Genomic DNA, 20,891 nt, shown 5'->3' on the forward strand with positions numbered 1-20,891 from the left:
CTATGATCTGCTGGGGGTCAGTCCAGTAAGGCAGGAAGTTCTCTGGCAGACATTGGGAGGCAGTTTGGCATGGAAGCGTGAAGCTGTGGTGCAAAACTTTGTCTCCGTTGTTGCATTCCTCTTCTGATGCCTTCTGGTTGTGACAGACTTTCTGACCTTCTGTGCTTACTGTGGTTACTGTAGCACACACGTGGTTCTTGAGTTTGGAGCTTGTGTGATGGTTTCTTTGTGAGTGATGGGAAGCCAGTGTGGTGTTTTCTGGTACCTCTGGGTGTTTGTCAGTGGTTGGCTTTGAGAGACCCCTCTGTTCTGTGTTGTTGTAGAACAGGTGGTCGTCATCTTCATTATGAAGGTGTACCAGATGATCATTGGTCTTCCGTTCCATCGCTAGTCATAGCGAATTTGACTCATCTTGTTGGTCATTCGTGTTCAGCTTGTTTTCTATGAACACTTTCATTTGCCTCATTAGTTGCTCCATGTCTTCTGAGGGTAAACTGTCTTGTTCTTGGGCACACTCAGTGTTGTGTTTGACTGAGTGGTGCCGAGGTGAGTTTCGTCGTCGATTACTCACATTGAATGCTTTTGGATGCGTTGGATGACAGCCTTTGGACGTCCAGTTAGGATTCCAGTTGTTTCCTTCTTGTGGGTTCATTGAGAAACGTGGCTGGTCCCATGGCTTTTCCATGCGGTTGGTGTGGTAGCTGTCATTGGCCTGGGGGTCACGTTCTCTGTGCACCTTGCGAAGGACTGTGGTGTTGTCCTGCCACTGGGTGTCTTCCAGTGCATAGCTTGTGTCTTGGCTGAAGGAGTTTGACACTGTGGATGTTTTCAAACCTTTCTTTGAGGACATCTTTTGTTTGATGTAGGCTTTGTGCGTCAGGTCACGTAGCTGTTGAATTGTCATTGTGTCTGCGCAGGCCTCGAGACCAAGATGATGACTTAATCCGGGGTGCAGGTTTCTCAGGAAGAGGGTTTTGAAATTCACATCCTCTTCATGTTCAGGTGAGTTATGTGCACCAAAGAAAGCTTGTCGAAAACGGTGGTAGTAGGCTTGGGGAGTCTCATGTCGACCTTGTTTGGTTTCCAAAGCGATTAACACACCGTGTTCCGACTCTGGACCTGTGAATTCCTTAATCAGTGTCTCACATAGCAGCTGGAAGTTTGACTTGACATGAGCAGGTTGTGGGTCTAGGAAGCTTCGTACCTCTGGACCGGATGTGGATCGGAGGAGGTATAACCTGTCTCTGTCAGTCACATGTGGTCTCACCTCTAGGTGGAAGTTGATATCTCGGATGTAGGCTTCAATGTCTTGGCCCTCCGTGGAGTTCGGGTTGAACTGAGTGATATTCTTAACCAGCTGGTTGAGATCTTTAAAGGTCATCCCCTGTGCAGCTTTGGAGTCTGCCTGGATGAGCTCTCGTTGTTTGTTGGCAGTGAACAGTTCTGTGGTGAAGGCTGGTGATGTTTTGGGTTGCGGCCATTCACCTTTTCTGTTGTATGGCAGTTCTTGGATGGAGGACTCTGTTCTGCTCAGCAGTGGTGATGCTGAGGGAGGTCTCTCCCTTCTTGGCTCTGGTTTCTGTTGGAAAATGTGCTGGAGTTCATCTCTGACTGCGTAGAGCTCGTCGTTGGCGTCATCTCGCTGTTGGGTCAGATGATCAATGTCAGCACTGCACCTTTCCAGGTGGTCTTTCATAGCATTAATTTTAGAGTTCTTATCTTTAATGTCAGCTTTAGCTTTCTCTAGCTGATGTTCAGCAGCCTGGAGTTGGTTTACCAGGTGCTTCTGGACAGTCTTTAATTCTTGTTTGTCACATTCATTGACTGCAAGGGCTTCTTGGAGCTTGTCAACTTGCTTCTTTGTTTCTTGCTCCACTACATCAGGCATGAGTTTGTCTTGAGCTTTCGTTTTGAGCTGGTCTGTGCAGCGTTGGGTGTGCATCAGCTCTCTCAGGAACTCAGTGGTCTGACGCTTGAAGTCGTCCTGGACTTTCACATCAAGCTTGTCTATGCGGCTCTGGGCACGTGTCAGCTCCTCCTGAAGGTGGGTGATGTGCTGGTCGCTTAGTTTCAGCTGGGCTGTGAAGGCGTGGCTTAGGGAACAGGTGATCTTGGTTAGTTCCACGTGGTTGTGGTTTTGGCTTGAATCATTTGTCAGGAATCTTCTCAGCGTTATCATTATTATTAAAAATAATAACAGTTCAATTGTCTTTGGTGTGAGGCAGTCTGTAATGCCTCTTAGCCAGGCGTCCACGTCAGTGGGGTTTGTTGTCCGCGACATGTTGGCACGCTGGGGTGAAGAGACTGACACAGATCTGTGTGGGGTGTAAGCCTATGTGGTTGAACAGCTAAGTGTCGTTTCAGTGACTGTACAACAACAGTGAAGTGTGGTAATGTCTAAGTGTTGGTCTCAGTGTAGACAGGTAGGCTAGTGAAGTGGAAACTTTGTCACTCAACTAAGCGAGGGAAAGAGAGAGAAAAAGGTTAAAACAAATCTCAAGTGAAAGGGAAAGTTTTTTTTTTTTTTTTCAATGGGAGAAATATTTTTATAAATATTTCCTATCAATGAAAAGCTGGTTTAAACTCATGATGTGTCACTCAACTGAGTAAGGGAAGAAGAGAGCGAGGTTAAACCAATTTCAATAAAAAACAAGAAAGAAAATTCTTAACTAGGATAAATATTATTTTTCTCGTAAATGTTTCCTATCAAAGAGAATCTGTTTCCAGAAAGGTAAACAATATTATTGTTTATGTTTACAAGGAAAAATAATACAATAATAATGCTGATACCTTTTTTCTAAGTTTGACAGGATTGACACACCTTCAGTTTGGACCGCTTACAGCTCTGCTGGGATGCTTTGAAGGCGACGGTTGCTCAACACTTGTCTCTGTTAATTGATCTTGGATAAGATGTCAAATTGTAAATTGCGTTTACAGATGCAGGGAGAGTATGGAGAACAAGAGAGGGTTTGATTACAAATCAAATACCTAATAATTGTTTCCTTTGGAAAAATTATCTTTCTCTTTCTTTAGACTCGATTGATGGTTCTTCCAGGTTTGTTTCCTACAAATGTGAAGGATGGGAAAGCAGGACAGAACAGGAAGGATGTAAGAAGGAAAGGAGGGAAGGAGATTGGATCCACAAATGGCTCTGGAGCCTTTGTTGAACTACGAGTATAGAATTGATAGTTGCCAACAACTAAACATTCAAAAATAAAACTTTGTAAGAGAGGGTTATCTCTGATTTATTTGAAACTTGTAGTGAGATACCAATGTCTCCTATTGAGGCTCAGGTGTGTTACTCCCGAGCTAGAAATAAAAAGAAAAGAAAAAGGTAATAAAGATGAAAGAAAGTAAAAATGTACTGGACAAAATAAGAAAAAGGGAAATTAAATAAAGAGGAAAATGAGTAAATCAGATAGAATTGTTGGGTTTATAACCGTAACAAAAAGAAAGGAGAAACGGAGGATACAACGCAATAACAATAAATGAGCAAGTATGAGTCTAACAATATTTGTAGTAGGGAAATGTGGGTTGAATGAGTTTACTTAACTTTCAAAGTTCAAAACTTATTCACCTGAAGTGATTAAATCTAAAAGAGAAATTTAAAAATTATGAAAATTATGAAATTAGATTTATTAAGAATAAATCTGGAAATCATTAGAAATTACCTGTTTAGAAAAATATAATTTCAATTTAATATTTCCTTTTTTCTTTAAATCAAATGAGAATTTGACAATTAATAATCATAAACCAGTATTTTCTTTTTCAAGTAAAATGCAGGTAAACGGAATTAATAATTGCGACCCGAAATTTTCCTTTTCACGGGAAATATGGGTAATTAAAAATATGAGACAGGTAAAATAGGAAAGAAGAAAAGACCAACAGGTGTAAAAATCAAGGTGTTTAAATGGTTAAATCACTTTAACGTTGTTCAAACAGACACTGTATTTAACCACTGATGTCAATGACAACCGTAAATAATGCTTAAGGCTTTAGTATAGGTTAGGCCTCAATGTAAACAACTACTTAGCTTAGCTTTAGCTTAGCTAGCCTAGCAACCAAAGAGTTTGTTTACGAGGGGTCAGAGTTCTCCCGGAAACGTTGGTTAAGACTTCCGTGTCACGGTTGTAACTATGGCGACAAAACAACGCTAGTGGGCAAACACGTGAATTGCAGTTTGTAAACAGATAAGCATGTGACTAAAGAATATGCACGTAAAGTCGATCATATAACGTGAAATGTCGGCGCATTCCAAAAATACAAATACACCACTCGTAGCTGTTTTACGACGTGGGGCTTCACTCAGTTGTTTAAGAGTGATTCATTTTTAAAGGACAGCTTTGCGCTGTAATAGATGGAACAATAGCGATCTCTGTGGATCGTCTCTGTGCAATTTTATCTGAGCACACAAAAACAACAGGGTTCTTAACTGTTGGTTGAGTTTCAACGTCAAGCTTTACTTGAACACAACTTTAAATAACTCCTATTCAACTACCCTCGGACATACGCAGTGTTTACACGAGAATTAATTGAACAGACACAGATAAGCTTAAACTTATCACGGGGATTGCCGTGGAACACGCACGGACAACCTGAGAAATAAAGACTAAATACTGGGAATATTCGTCCTAGCAGTGGAACTCGCACTGCCAGTCACAAATACTTCTATGATGTTTATCACGGATCGCCGTGGAACCCGCACGGTGAATCAGATAAATAACGTTAGAAACACGCTCATCTCTCTGTGAAGAGAATATTCGTTCTTATATGGTTATTTTAATTACTGCAGTTTTAATTTCGTTAAGCTCTCTGGCTGATACGAACACATATAGCTTTGAAAGACGCTGGAACACGCAGACGTCAGTAATCTATAATCAAAGTATTTCAGAAATTCGGGAACACGCCGAATTCTTACCTTATCGTAGTGTGAGATTTTATATCTTGGGTTATATTACTGCAGTTAAAATAAAATAACACGGGAAGGGAGGCAGACTAGACTAGAGTAGACGGCTCAGACATTCATTCAAACAGAGCGCGCGGCGCGCGCTGCATACGTCATACACACAGACTCGGAGGTTCGGATCTCTCCTCCGCATAGGCTACTATGAAAATATAATTACTTCGTATATGCTTACAATTTTAGGTTAAACTTCCCGCATCATTCTCCACCAATATAATGTAGGATATTTGTAATTTGTAGTGATTACAATTTAGCTCAGAGGAATTATTAATTAATTTATAGGGAATTCAAAAGAGTCACTTATTACAACCGAGCAAATGACTCGTTCGCGGTTCATTTGAACTGGCTGTAACTATCAACTCTGCAACGGATATAAATATCCGAACTATAGTGAAACACTATATAGTTAGCAAGGTAACTTAGATCAGAAGTTTAAGACATTAAATTTGTAAGCAAAATAACACAAGTAATATTTCTCTTTAGAATACAAACAAGACTTTATTGATTATTCTAACACATAAAACTAATATCTAACACAAACACACACATACACATTCATACGCGTTGCAGAAAGAAAAGAGTAAGGAAAGATTAAGTTTTAAGAGTGAGTTTAAGAGTGAGATGATGTAATCCCAAGTTTCTATGCACTTATAAGACACAACCTGAATGAACCATCAATCATTAGTTTAACCTATTGTTTCCTAGGTTATTAAATCTGTATCAAATACACCAGTTCAGCTTAAGAGTCTGGAGGCAGTACTTGCTTGTCTTTGCTTTTGGGGATTCCCTTTTGTTGCGTGAAAGGGGTTTTCCCGGTCGTTCTTGGCTGGTCTCCTCGTGCCTGATGTCTGGGTCACGTGGTCAGTCACGTGGCGTGCTGGCGGAATGAAAGTCTTTGTTTGAAGCTGGCTTTGCAGAAGAAACGTGGTTCGAAATCTTGTCGCAAAACTTAACTTAGAACCGAGACTCACAACGGAAAAGAAAGGAAACTAAGAAAAGAAAGGAAATTGAGAGGAGTAGATGGTGGCTTGAATGAAGCTGTTTAACCCATGTTCTTCAGATCTTGATTTGGGTTATTTCGTCTGCGTGTTTACATGGTTCCTAGTCTGAGAGAGCGAGAGCAGAGAGAGCTTTGTTTCTGTCTAAGATTTTTAAACTCAAAGTTTGTCCTACCTCCTGAAGAGATTGGACCAATTAGAAACTGTCTTTATTTAGGAGGTGGCGTTCTCTTCACTTCTTATCATAAGTCAAGCTTATCTGTGCTCTCCTTACTAGCAGAGAGAACAGAGGCTACAGTAAGAGATTATTACTATTATAAGAATACGAACATTTTACACAGATTTCAATCAAGTCATCTTTTGAATCATGAGCATACGATCATATTGATATGAAACACAACACACTTTCATTCAAACATCTAGGCTAACAGTTATAACAATTACATGAATTGTATGGCATCTAAGCATATCAGATGCACCCATCTATTGTAGGAACAATATAGAATCATGTCGTTGCATGATGCTTGATCTATAAGTCCATTGAAAATTGTTCTTGAATGATTTTATGTATGTTATAGGTAAAATCTCAGTTCTGTGGTTTGAAACGATTTTACACCCTGAGGTCTATCAGAGGTCCTTAAGGAGGAGGGGGTCTGGAATGTTGTGGGCTCGAGCAGCTTCCGCTGTTATCTTGATCGGGCTGAATTGTTCCATCTCTGAGCCAATCATTCTTTTCCAAGCTATCTCACATTGACCAGTTCTTCCTTTAGTTGGGCTCACCTTCTTTGAAGCTTGCATGGCCATAAAGTTCTTAGCTGGGGGTTTTCGTTGGTCAGTGGAGACTGGCTGGCTGGAGCCTTCTTTTATGGCTCTGGGGTTGGTGATTTGGTGTCTGGAATGTTCAGTTCTGTGAGAAATTATGTTTGCACAATTCACCTGGAAGATTCATTTGTGTTTGATTCGCACTCAATCCTACAAAAACTATAAGGAAACACCAGTAATTTGTTTAGGCTTGGTTTGTAGGGAATTCCAAACCTGCACACATATATTCAAATGCACATAACTATTGAACCCGTTCTTAATGCGCATCTGAACGCCATCAGCGTTTCTCACAGGATCGCGTTTAAAGTCTGTGTAGAGAGAATGGTGTCGTCTTGGCGGCCCCTAATTTAATAACACATGATCGTTACGACGGAAGCGAATCAATCAAAACCAACTTTAGCTGGAAAATAACTTTATTAAAGAACCGCTATAAAGCCAAAACAATCTTTTACATTTATCTCTGTAAAGCTGCTTTGAGACAATCTACATTGTTAAAAGCGCTATATACATGAAGATGACTTAACTTGACTTGACCGTCGGTCATGGACCTTCTTTTGCAGGCTCACAAGCTTCATGCAGTCCTTGGTCCAAGTTTTGAGTGTCCTCCTCAGAGACAAGCTAGCAGTACGTCTAAAAGGGATGTTCACTGTTTTAAGTGCTCCTTGCCAGGATTCACCACTCGTACTTGTCCAAATTGTAGTCTAGGAGAAAGACCGCGTTTGTCTCCAGTGGAGCCCCCAGAACCCCCGAGAGATACAGTCAATAGAGTGTCGGACGTTGGACGGATGGATGGATCCAAACAATCAAAAAGCCATTCTTTTTTAAATCTCCTCATTCTTTGTGCAAGGTTGCTCAGAATGACAGGGCCTGATAGCTCCTAATAGGGCCGTTAGGGGAGGGTCTTTGTCTTTCTCAGGTGTGAAAGAAATTAAATATTCATGATGTTCACGCCTCTTCGCATAAAGCTTTCTCACACAAAACATGTCTTGCAAATTTTAAATCAATATATTGTCTTATTTGAATGACCAGTCATTCATTCATTTTGTGTGTTTTCACAAACCACGCATAAATGTCATTATCTCAAAACTACAAACTTTTACATACATGCTGCTGATATATTATTGTAGCAGAGTTTGTGCTGAATATAGTGTAATCAGACTTTAGCCATGAAAATGTCACAAGTAACAGAAATAAGTCAGATACAAATGTCAGAGCATGTCAGAACACCTCCAGGGCCCAGAAAACAGCTCAGACCCCAGAGGGTTAATGCCAAAAAATGCCAGTCGGAAGGGTGAATGGGCATAATTTTGAAAGCATCAGTAATATCTGCTTTGGCTAGCCAAGCACCGTAACCTGCTATTGTTGGAGAATTTCCTTTGCCTCATGTAAAAGTCTGTATTTCTGTGTCTCAGTCAGAACCCAGGTTAAATCAGGATACATCAGGTTAAATTAGGTCAAGTGGTCTGTGAGGATGAAAGAGTACCTAACAAGCTCAGAGAGAAGATGTGTATAGGTAGCTGATAAGATGGTACTAAAAACGTTAATTAAAAATGATGGATGGTATTACAACACTGCAGGTGCATTGAATCATGAGACCAAATATATTCTTTAAAAATGGGGTATGGCCAAAGATTTTTCCACCAATAGAATAATGTCTCCGGGAAAGATGATGCTAACGGTAGCGAGATCTTGATAGCTGATTGGCTACCTAGTGATAAGAAAAGGTATAAGACCTGAGGTTCTGACCATTGCAGATCAGATGGCCAGCTGGCATCTCACTTTGTTGCTTGTCAATAAAGTTACTTCTGAGACCTGGAACTTCGACTCTTGAGAGATTTCTCCGAGACCCATTTTGAGGACTTAGAATTTGCCACAACATAATTGGTGAGCCAGCCAGGAGTGGCGAAGGGGTCGAGGAGTGACCGGGGGAGCTCGCTGGCAGAGGCCTCACAAAACAAAGGCGCGCCATAAAATCAGGTAAGCAACTTTTTGCTTATATTTGTTTTGTGTGGCTCCTGGTAAGCTAGCACCTGGTTGGTAACGGCCTTAAATAAAAGACCCCACCAAAAAGAACCTAAAATTGATAAGGAATCAAAAGGAGGGTAATTTCCAGGTCTCAAGAAGGAGCACATGCATAAGTAGGCCTAAAGCAAGAAGTGCGAAATAAAGCAAGAAGTGCGAAATAAAGCAAGAAGTGCTTAAAAGGCAAGAAGTGCCTAAAAGCAAGAAGTGCGAAATAAAGCAAGAAGTGCTTAAAAGGCAAGAAGTGCCTAAACGCAAGAAGTGCGAAATAAAGCAAGAAGTGCTTAAAAGGCAAGAAGTGACTAAACGCAAGAAGTGCGAAATAAAGCAAGAAGTGCTTAAAAGACAAGAAGTGCCTAAACGCAAGAAGTGCGAAATAAAGCAAGAAGTGTGAAATAAAGCAAGAAGTGCTTAAAAGGCAAGAAGTGCCTAAACGCAAGAAGTGCGAAATAAAGCAAGAAGTGCGAAATAAAGCAAGAAGTGCTTAAAAGGCAAGAAGTGCCTAAACGCAAGAAGTGCGAAATAAAGCAAGAAGTGCTTAAAAGGCAAGAAGTGCCTAAACACAAGAGTGCGAAATAAAGCAAGAAGTGCTTAAAAGGCAAGAAGTGCCTAAACGCAAGAAGTGCGAAATAAAGCAAGAAGTGCTTAAAAGCCACATACAACTCTGCTCTCAAAACTGCCCGGTCCAACTTCTACTCACAACTCATCCACTCAAATTCTTCTGACTCCCGCACCCTATTCTCCACATTTGCAAAACTGACCAAACCCAAAGACAACATAACCTCCACATTCACTACAGACAAATGCAATAACTTCCTGTCATCCTACCATACCAAAATCCATACCATACACTGTTCACTAGCATCCACTTCCTCCGCTTCTCCTCCTTCTGAATATCAACTCACTCCGTTCATACACCACAGTTTTTCCTCCTTCTCTCCTCTGTCTCCCTCTGACACCTCCAAACTCCTCTCAACCATGAAATTCTCCAACTGCCAGCTTGATCCGATCCCTTCTCCCCTCTTCAAAACCTGTCAACAAATCCTAATCCCTCTCATCACCACCATCATCAACACTTCCCTTACGTCTGGATCTGTTCCATCACCGCTAAAACTTGCGTCCATCACACCCCTCCTGAAAAAACCTGGCCTTAACCCTGACAATCTGGACAACTACAGACCCATCTCCAATCTCCCGTTACTTAAAAAAATTCTGGAACGCGCCGTCATCACACAACTCCACCAACATCTCTACTCCTCTCAACTCTTCGAAACATTTCAATCCGGATTCCGTCCACACCACAGCACTGAAACAGCACTTCTTAAAGTCACAAATGATCTCCTCCTTGCTGCCGACTCTGGTTCCATATCCATCCTCCTTCTCCTGGACCTCTCCGCTGCATTTGATACAATAGACCATACTGTCCTCCTCCATCGTCTTACATCAATTGGCATCTCTGGCACAGCACTTCTCTGGCTCACCTCCTACCTCTCTGACCATCACCACTTTGTCTCTGTTAACAACTGCAACTCCCACACCTCCCCTGTCACCCATGGTGTCCCCCAAGGTTCCGTGCTCGGCCCCCTCCTCTTCATCATCTACATGCTTCCCCTCGGTCAGATCATCCGCCACCATGGACTTCATTTTCACTGCTACGCTGATGATACCCAACTCTACATGTCCACCAAATCCATCACCCCGGCTATCCTCTCCACCATCACCAATTGCATTTCTGACATTAAAACCTGGATGGACAATAACTTTCTTAAACTAAACAGCAATAAAACAGAACTCCTTATCACCGGCCCTAAATCTCTCCTCTCTTATATTTAGAACTTTACTCTCCTTATCGACGGACATAATGTCACCCCCTCCCTCTCTGTCCGAAACCTTGGTATCATAATGGACTCCACCCTCTCATACCGATCACACATCAACCATATCACTAAACTATCCTTTTTCCACCTCCGCAACATTGCTCGCTTTCGCCCCTCCCTTACCCTGTCAACAGCTGAAATCCTCATTCACGCATTCATAACTTCAAGACTTGACTACTGCAATAGCCTTCTCTACGGACTTCCTACCAATCAACTACAAAAACTGCAATACATCCAGAACTCAGCCGCCCGCCTTCTCACCCACACCCGGTCCCGAGAACACATCACCCCTGTTCTCCAGCAGCTCCATTGGCTACCTGTTCACTATCGCATTCAATATAAGCTCCTCCTCCTCACCTACAAGTCCCTCCACAACCTGGCCCCGCCCTACCTCACTGAGCTCCTGGAACAGCACCAACCCACACGCCACCTCCGCTCAGCTGGCACCAACCGCCTTACCCCGATCATCCGCACTAACCACCGGACCTTGGGGGATCGAGCTTTCGCTATCGCTGCCCCCACCCTCTGGAACTCACTCCCTACATCCATTAGAAACTCTGACTCACTACCAAACTTCAAATCAGTACTCAAAACCCACCTATTCAAACTAGCTTTTCCTTAAAACCCCCTTTGTTTTGTTTTATTTCCCATGTGAAGCGTCTTTGAGTGTCCAGAAAAGCGCTATACAAGTGTGATGTATTATTATTATTATTAAAGGCAAGAAGTGACTAAACGCAAGAAGTGCGAAATAAAGCAAGAAGTGCTTAAAAGACAAGAAGTGCCTAAACGCAAGAAGTGCGAAATAAAGCAAGAAGTGCGAAATAAAGCAAGAAGTGCTTAAAAGGCAAGAAGTGCCTAAACGCAAGAAGTGCGAAATAAAGCAAGAAGTGCTTAAAAGGCAAGAAGTGCCTAAACGCAAGAAGTGCGAAATAAAGCAAGAAGTGCCTAAACGCAAGAAGTGCGAAATAAAGCAAGAAGTGCGAAATAAAGCAAGAAGTGCTTAAAAGGCAAGAAGTGCCTAAACGCAAGAAGTGCGAAATAAAGCAAGAAGTGCTTAAAAGGCAAGAAGTGCCTAAACGCAAGAAGTGCGAAATAAAGCAAGAAGTGCTTAAAAGGCAAGAAGTGCCTAAACGCAAGAAGCGCGAAATAAAGCAAGAATAGCTTAAAAGGCAAGAAGTGCCTAAACACAAGAGTGCGAAATAAAGCAAGTGCGAAATAAAGCAAGAAGTGCTTAAAAGGCAAGAAGTGCCTAAACGCAAGAAGTGCGAAATAAAGCAAGAAGTGCTTAAAACGCAAGAAGTGCATCACTTAGATAAGATAAAGCGCTTAATAAATTCCGGAGCATAAAATTGGCTTTAAATTTTTTTTATAAAAGGCCAGGATCCAGAGATAAAGTTTCTTTTGGTTGTGCTGTGATCACAGATATTGCGCTGCTGTAAACTGCTCTGCTTTAACACTAATTGCGCTGTGTTAAACTATTTTGCTTTGTCACTAACTACGCTACTTTAAACTGCTCTGCCTGATAATTAACCGTGTTGCTTTGAGCTGTTTTGTGTTGGCACTGACCACGCTGCTTTGAACTGCCCTAATTAAGAGAAGAGAAGTCACTCCTGAGATAAGACTGACTGAGAGAAGCTGAGACAGTGAAAGTGTATGAGAATATTATATTTGATCTATAAAGATGGAGAGACGAGACTGATGAAATTCTATAGACAAGGAAAAGCAAATTAATATAAAGAATGTAAGAAAATATAGAATTCATAAAAACACTCCCAGATACTGGGTTTGGTCACCTTCCAGATTGCAGACGTTGTGATCCAGATAGGGAAACACAGCCCATACTGAACAGAAATTGAATAAATGAACTTTGTGTCTCCATTTGTTATAAGGAAAAATAACTGTGTGTATATGTATGTATGAAGGAATGTGTGTGTGAATGAAATCCTGGGTGTATGAATGAATATACTAACAAACTAAGTATATTTGGATTGAGATAAAGAAGTAGGGAGGGAGAAAGGTGACAGTAATAAAATAACCGATCATATTTTTCGAAGCTTGAAGAAGAAAACACATGTTGACCAGGGCACGAGATCATTATGAGGAAGAAGATAGGAGGGAATCGAGAGAAAGAAAAGAAGAAAATGACTTTAAACAGGCATTAAGACAAACCAAAGGCATCAAAAATCATTTTTGGTTTGAAAAATAATTCATAGATGATGAAGGACGGAGACGAGAATTGACGACTCAAAAGAAAAATGAATTCTAACAAAAATTGACAAAAATCACAAATCTGAATCAGCTTGAGGATGAGTGGTCCTTAGTGGATTGGGTTAAAGCGATCAAAAGACAGATAACCTTTGAAGCCTTAAGACCACACTTGAACAGATTTGACCTTCCCAAAACTGCCCTTTTGGAATCATTGTTGATTAAATCAAAAATAAATCTGAATCCATTGTACATCCCATACCTGAAAAGAGATGTGTGGTACACTTGGCCTCGGGGTTTGGGAGGAGCCACAATTTTGAGGAACATGTATATGGTAGTGAGCTCATGTCTAAGACCAGTACAGTGGGAAAGTGACATCGTCGTTGAAGTTAGAAATGGAGGGGAAATCAGACCAGCACTGGTAGATAATTGGACACTGGAAAGGCTGGAGGTAGTGGTAGTTTTGAGGAGCAACCCCAACCATACCAGTCATATGTGGGTAGAAATTTATGAAAATGGAGAAGAGACAGAAGAGCAGTCAGTAACAACTGAGAATGTCGCAACGATGGACAAATAGGAGGGGCAGGAGAGGAAACGGGGAGAAAAATTCTTAAAGAAAAAAGAAAGAAAACATTTGATTGATTTATTTGCGCCATTAAAATTAGAAACATGCACTAGAGAGGAATTAAACATTTCAATCACCATGTGGGGAGGCCATGAAGTGAAATTGACCCCATCTATTATCTATATTTAGGACAGGAAGTGTAACTGCAGGAAGATTACAAAAAATTGGCTTTGTCGTCAATTTGCCCATTCTTCTGGTTGCAAGAGCTGTGATCCGGCTGGAGAAAAACAGCCTATGCTGCCTATCCTTCATTGTTACAAGAAAAAATAACGAGTAAAAGTGTGTTTGTGTGCGCGCAAAATGCACAGATTAGGACTGTTTGAAAAAGAAAGATATTCATTTATAAAGAGAAACTAGAATTATGAAAGAACACATGTTTCTCTCTCATATAGCAAAAGCAAACGGTGACTGTGATATGAGAAAGAGAGGCAGAAAGGAGGGGCTGCCTCTGACAGAGAGAGGAAGGGTTGCAAGAAGAAAGTAAGACTGCATGTGTGTATGTGTGTGTGTGAGGAAGGAAAGGAGGGAGACAGAGAGAAAGAGTTCACCTTTCCTAGTTCTGACTAGCTTATAAACCAGAAAGTGAGTAACCATTTCCAACATACACTTTGAACAACACTTTGAGAGATTTGATTTGTAACTGTCATCCCCACCAGTAGACTTGTAATAGAGGAACTGCAGTTTTAAAATACCTGAGAAAGACTAATCAGATATCTTAATAAATGTCTGACCATCTTGCTGAAAACTAGTTAAGAATAGATGCAAGCTGGGGTTAGTAAGGTATACTAAAAAGGTATGAAACACACTGATAATAATTAAGATTTTAATGGTATCAACACCTGTAGAGATACCAAGATCAAAATATTAATTTTGCAGAGATACTATAGGACAACCCTCCAAAAATGGAGAAAGAAGCCTAAAAAAAAATGACCAGCTGAGGGATCATTAGATGTGGCTATGTGCAGAGACACTGAAACATTCGTAAAAAACAAAAAGGTATTCAAAAACAGTTTACTAAGAGATCAAGTAAGATTGGTGAAGTCTGGTAATCCAGTCAGAATTAAAGGTAGACTAATTTCACAAATACCAAGAAAACACCAATAAAAATAACTGATAAGAAATTAACCTGAAAGAAAATATAAAAATTGCTTAAATGTTAGTTGACCGGTCTATGGGGGAATTAAATTAATAAGCAGGCCTAACAGGGATTGATATGGAGGATTGCGAAAACTGGTGGCCATCAAAAACACTGGAGTTTTCTCCTTAGTATAAGTGGTTTGTGTAGTTCCCAGAGGAAAATCAAATAATTCACAAAAAGGTTTATAGAAATATCTGACATTTAGAGATAAAATATTTATATAGAGAGAGACATGCTAGATGTGGGTATGACTGCTCTGTTATATAAAGACGTAGCCTATGATGTTTGCATCTTGTTGTCCCTGAGACAGTTTTAAATTTGATCCATTGCAGAAATTGAGATCTTTGGATTGTGTTACTTAAAATAACTTGTGCATTGTGTTGAATGAGCAGGATTGGGTGACCAAGCTAAACAGACATTTTTAACAGCCATACTGTATTATACACATTTTATAGTAATGAGACTCATTGATTTAATCCTAAAATGCTTGAGAGAGTAGGGATTGATATAACGAGTGATAAAATATTATATATGTGACTGAAAATAAGGCAGCTTAGACAGACTGAATGGCTGCTATTTTCTGCATTCTGCAAAGAAGAACTTGCTTTATAAATTCTTCAACCATCTCTTTCAATTGTCCCTTAATTTCAGAAGTCTCATCTGGTTGATAACAGCAGTTTCCCCATGCAATTTTAATAAAGGATGAATTTGATTCATGCGGATCTGAGTGTTCAATATCCAGATGACACCAGACAGCTTTTGGGATGGCTGCCTCAACATAAACAACAGCAACTGGACTGTGCAACTGGACTGTGCAACAAGTGAGAACAAGAAACATAAGGACACGGCTGCAGAGAAAAGAAGAGGCGTTTGGTTGGTGGGCCTTCATCCCCTCTGAAAGAGGAAGCTGAAACTTCTGAGGGGCTGGTATGGACAAAGACTGTGTTGATGCAGAAACAACCAAGAAAAACATCCTGCCATCATGCAAAATTGCCTCCTCCGTGGCTTGGCCAAAAGCCAGACTGAGGAGAGGCAGAGAGACAACAGCATCCAGAGTCAAACCACTATGTCTCAACATGACACCAGACCCTTGAATGCCAACAAAGACTGAAAGATCAAATGCATCGGATGAGGAGGGAAACACTCAGACAGCAGCCCAACCAGTTCAAATGATCGCTGTTCCAAGCAGAAGGGCTTCATCCTTTACTTAGTGGGCACAGGTGATGCGTTTTCAATGATCACTACAGAGACCGCTTCAGATTTCATTGATTGGCCATATTAATTGTATTTTGATTATTCACTGGTCCAACAGCAGTTCTCTATATTCTGTGAAGCTGACACTCTCTATTTGCTTTCTTTCAATAGACATTAGGCCAGCTGTAAGCATTAAAAATGCATTAAAAATAGGAGGGGAAGTGTTTGTGTAACCGAATGAATAGGACGAGTGGTGGTGATTGACGGTTGTGAGTACCAATCAGCAGGGAGGATCCACTATTTAAGAGCTGGTTGGTTATGGCCTGGGATGTGTCACGTCCGGCTCCTCCTCTCTTTCCGTTGTTGACAGTGGACACCGGTATGTTTCATTAGCATGTAGCAAGTTTTGTTGTTTGCTGTGTGCATGACAGTAATGATTCATGGCCATTCTAGCCTGTCTTTTCTCCTCCCTGGTTCCCTCGGCTTGTGTTAAGTGGATGCTAAGACTACTAACCTCTCAGGTATGTGCGGACTGTTTTATGAAAGCAGATTGGTTAGCTTGGTGGGGTTTGGGGATTAGTTGATGTTTCGCGTTGTGTGCAGTGTTCCCTGTATCTCAGCTGAACGGCAGTTATATGAATATCGTATATCTGTGCCTGTAAAGGGATAATAGAGCTCATCTCCACTTTTTCGGTTAGTGTTATGCACATAGTTAAATGCTGAGAATTTTAGCAGGTGATGTATGCATTTGGTAATTGTTTTTCTGTGTGGATTTGTCTCAGGATTCTCTCTCCCGCTCGTGAGCGATTTGTTTCTGCTATAGTTGCCGTCCCGGTTGCTTCTCCGTTGCCATACTGCGAGAGCGCCGTATCGTCCAATTAATCAGGAGGATTGTCGCTGTCTGGTTTCTTTAAATTATAGTTTAGTGTACTTTGGAGTCGACGTTCACTACTTTGTGAAATAAGGAGAAAGTAACCCCGTGGTTGCTTCTTTTAAGCTGGTCTGAATTAAGTTAACTTGTTTTGTTTTTTTTTCTCTTTTTCTATCGTACCAACATCTGTATATTGTTTGTGACTTGATATGACTTTATTTTCGCCCTGTTTTTGTGATCAGTGATATAATCAATTTGTGATTTATTGTAACTGTTCTGAAGTTGTTTGTTTTTCTTTCTTTCAGTCGCCAGGTTCCCACGGGTGACGGGTCTCTTGTGGTGGTGGTGGTGGTGGTGGTGCTCCTCCTACGGGCGGTGCCACACTTTTGAAGTGTTGTGGTTGCGTAAGCTGAGTGCACGGTGGTGTGTGTGTGCAAGTGTGCTTTTGATTTACTAGCTTTGCGACCCCTTCTCCGTGTGGTGAACCCCGGCCCTGTAAGGTTGTATTTCTTTTCTTTTCAGTTGTGTAATTAATAGTGATGTGAATTGTTGTATGTCACTTGTTGTTTTTGTTTGTCTTGAAGTCGATGTCAGCCATGCACTAACGAGTCATCAGACACATCCTGGTGCAACGGAGATTATTTTAATGTGAATCTCACACTCTTTTTTTAAATAGGATTTTGTATTAATAAAGTTTTGTATTTCTTCATGATACCCACGTTTCCGCCCACTTCCTTACGAGAGTCGAACCTGTGTGACCTAAATTTTTAGGTATCATTCATATTTCCCGGGGTGAAATTCCCATGGGTGGCGTAGTCGAAACCCCTTGTGTCTGAAACCTGGTATTGCTCCGTCGCAAACTGGCGTAGTAGGGCAGGATCTCTAGTGTGTAGGGCGAAGACGTGGGTATTGTTTTTGTTGGTATTGGTATTTTTGGATATTTGGTTTTTCTTTTGTTTTTCTTTTTGCAGAAACCAGACAGCGGCAGTTTCGTTCGGGGGTCTGTAAAACGGACCGGTGAGTTTCGTATCTGTATTGGTAAGTGCTGTGCGTGCTTGATAGTCATGGAGGATGAACTACGTGAGTTAAAGGAATTAGTACTCCAATTAAAGGCAGATAATGAAAGATTGCGACAGGAGCAGACGCCAGCTGCACAGCCTGGTTTATCTAGCGCCCCTCTATCTGCTGCTGTGGACCCTCCCCCGCCCACTGGTTCTAGTGCAACAGAGCGATTTGTTTTTGTCCCTCGTGACAGAAAGTGTCCAAAATTTAATGGTAGGTCTGGCATTTTTTTCGATGAGTGGGTGGAGGAGGCCCAGGCTTGCATGCGGCTTCACCACCTTTCTAATATTGATCGGGCATATTTTTTGGTTGATCATTTGGAGGGAGAAGCAAGGGAAGAGATTCGCTATCGGTCAAGGGACGAGAGGGAGGATCCAGAGAAAAATTTTCAGGCCTTGCGTAACCTGTATGGCTGTACGAAATCATATGTTGCTCTTCAAGAGTAATTTTTTTCCAGGAAACAACAGGATGGGGAGAGCTTATTGGAGTTCTCCCTGGTTCTGATGGGTCTTCTGGAAAAGGTAAAATCTCAATCACCTTATGGCATGCCTAATGCGGAAACTTTGCTGCGCGATCAATTCGTGGAATATGTTAATGATGGTGCCCTCCGACGTGAGTTAAAACAGCTAGTCCGTCGCCAGCCTACTGCTACATTGTTGGATGTTCGCAGTGAAGCTATTCGCTGGGAACGGGAGGGAGTGCCCGGGGTACACATGGTCGAAGCCAGTCTGTTCCTTCTGCTTATGGCATTCAGTATGTAGTACAGGGACATTCGCACACAAGTAGTAATGCCGTTTCAACTACATCTGAATTGAGCGAATTACGAGAAATGCTGAAAACACAGCAACAACAATTGAATCAATTGACCCAAAGCATAGCTCAAATTCAAAATCCCCAACCCCGAATGCGATCATCCCGGCCTAATCAGATTATTTGTAGAAGGTGTCAACAACCTGGTCATTATGCCGGAGATTGTGATGGGGAGCGGCGACCTTCTCGTTTTCCACCAGCACTCGCAGTATCCTCTTTAACGAGGAGTGCACAGTCACCATCTAGACAGGCGTCGGGAAACTAGTTCCCGCTGAGCTGCAGGGCCACAGCTTGGTTGGGGAAAAGACAGGCTCGGGTTTTCTGATTGGTTCAGATTTTATGTCTCGTTTTATGTCAACTTGTCCTCAACTCGTCGTGGGTATGGGTGGGGTCAAGGTACCTTGCCTGGTGGACACCGGTTCTATGGTGTCCACCATTACAGAGAGTTGCTTCTTGACAAATTTTGAATCTTGGGGTCAGGAACAGCTTCGGTCATGCCATTGGCTACAGCTCCGGGCCGCAAATGGCCTCTCAATTCCGTACATCGGCTATCTAGAACTAGATGTTGAGCTTTGCGGGCGAGTGGTCTTAGGTTGTGGGGTGCTGGTGGTCAAGGATCCTCCTGGTGGTTTGTGTGCTCAGGTTCCTGGGGTTCTGGGAATGAATGTCCTGAGCCGCTGCTACCAGGAACTCTTTGGCCAGCATGGCATGAGCCTTTTCGATTTACCTGTCGTGTCTCAGGCCCCTAGTTCTGTTTTCCAGGCCTTACAACATTGCTGTCACATTGACTCTCAGTCAGTCTTGGATCAGGGGGGGCGAGTTAGAGTGCGTGGACGTCGGGCGTGTCGCATCCCAGGCGGCACCATGAAATTGGTTGCTGTGACCTGCTCTGCATAGTACTCGAGTGGTACAGTGCTGTTTGAGCCACCAGAGGCTGGTCTTCCAGCAGGTTTGTTGGCATCTCCTTCCTTAGTGCCAGTGGAACGTGGTACAGCTTATGTGCCCGTGGTTAATGTTGGCACGGTAGATGTACTATTATATGCTAGCACGGTCATAGGTACTGTCAACCAGGTTTATGTGGTTAGCTTACCTCCAGAGGTCACTGAGTTTCAAGTGGTTTCGGCTAGAGTGTGTACACAAGCGGTGCTGGTTTCTCCCACTATATTAGAACAGATTGAGTCGATTGATTTATCCGTCCTGTCAGTGGAAGAACAAGGTAAGGTAAGGGCGCTTCTTGAAAAGTATTCAACTGTGTTTTCCATGCATGAGGGAGATCTGGGATGCTCCAATCTCATTTCTCATGATATCCCTCTGCTGGATGATGTCCCTGTGTGGCAGCGGTACAGGCGTATCCCTCCCTCTGAGTACGAGGTTGTGAAGGCGCACATTAACCAACTGCTTGAGGCCCAGGTAATTAGAGAAAGCTGCAGCCCTTATGCTTCACCCATCGTCCTGGTCAAGAAGAAGGACGGTAGTCTGCGCATGTGCGTAGACTACCGTAATTTAAATTCTAAGACCAGGAAGGATGCCTTTCCTCTACCCCGTATTGAGGAAACACTGGACTCGCTGGTGGGAGCACGTTGGTTTTCCACCATGGACCTTGCCAGCGGGTACAATCAGGTTCCTGTTACAGAGGCGGACCGAGCTAAGACGGCCTTTTGCACTCCGTTTGGCCTTTTAGAATGGAACAGGATGCCATTCGGGCTGTGCAATGCCCCCGGCACCTTCCAAAGATTGATGGAACGGATGTTCGGGAACCAACAGTGCCAGTCTCTGCTCCTCTACCTTGATGACATTGTCGTGTTTTCCTCTTCAGTTAATCAACATCTGAATCGGATGGAGGTAGTGCTAAGCCGGCTACACAAGGAGGGTTTAACCCTCTGAGGTCGGCAAACGCGCCGGCGCGTTTTGCCGTATTTTCTTCACATTGTAGCACTATAAACTTAAATTTCTCCGTCATTTATGGTCATACAGAAAAAAGAAATATAAAAAAATAATCTGTGATATTTTTACTTTTGTAGGTGTCCACTTACAATCAAATCAAAACATTGTGCTTTTGTAAAATAAAGAAAATAAACAGGGTGTGCGTTCTGCCTCTCCGTCGCGGTGAACTTTTTTTTCTTGAGCACGTCTATAAACTGAAACAAAACTCAGTGAATACTTGTCACACATTTATGAGCCATATACCTTTATAAACATTTAAGTGTGCACTTTTAAATGATCGGATTCAAACTGAAAACAAATATTCTCTGTTTAAGTAATTTGTATAAAACCAACAAGATGTCCAGCTTCTCAAACGCTTCC

The 20,891-nt window shown here is 42.0% G+C and overlaps 1 long non-coding RNA gene across 1 annotated transcript; it reads left to right on the forward strand.

The window, feature by feature from the left end:
- Window positions 1-16,078: 16,078 nt before the first annotated feature.
- On the forward strand, window positions 16,079-18,663 carry LOC307145525. Its single transcript, XR_013818966.1, has 3 exons — window positions 16,079-16,365; window positions 16,448-16,537; window positions 16,627-18,663. It is a non-coding gene; the product is annotated as an uncharacterized lncRNA (long non-coding RNA).
- The last annotated feature ends 2,228 nt before the right edge of the window (window positions 18,664-20,891 follow it).

Source organism: Squalius cephalus (assembly GCF_949319135.1).
Source record: "Squalius cephalus genome assembly, chromosome: 18".
NCBI lineage: Eukaryota > Metazoa > Chordata > Actinopteri > Cypriniformes > Leuciscidae > Squalius > Squalius cephalus.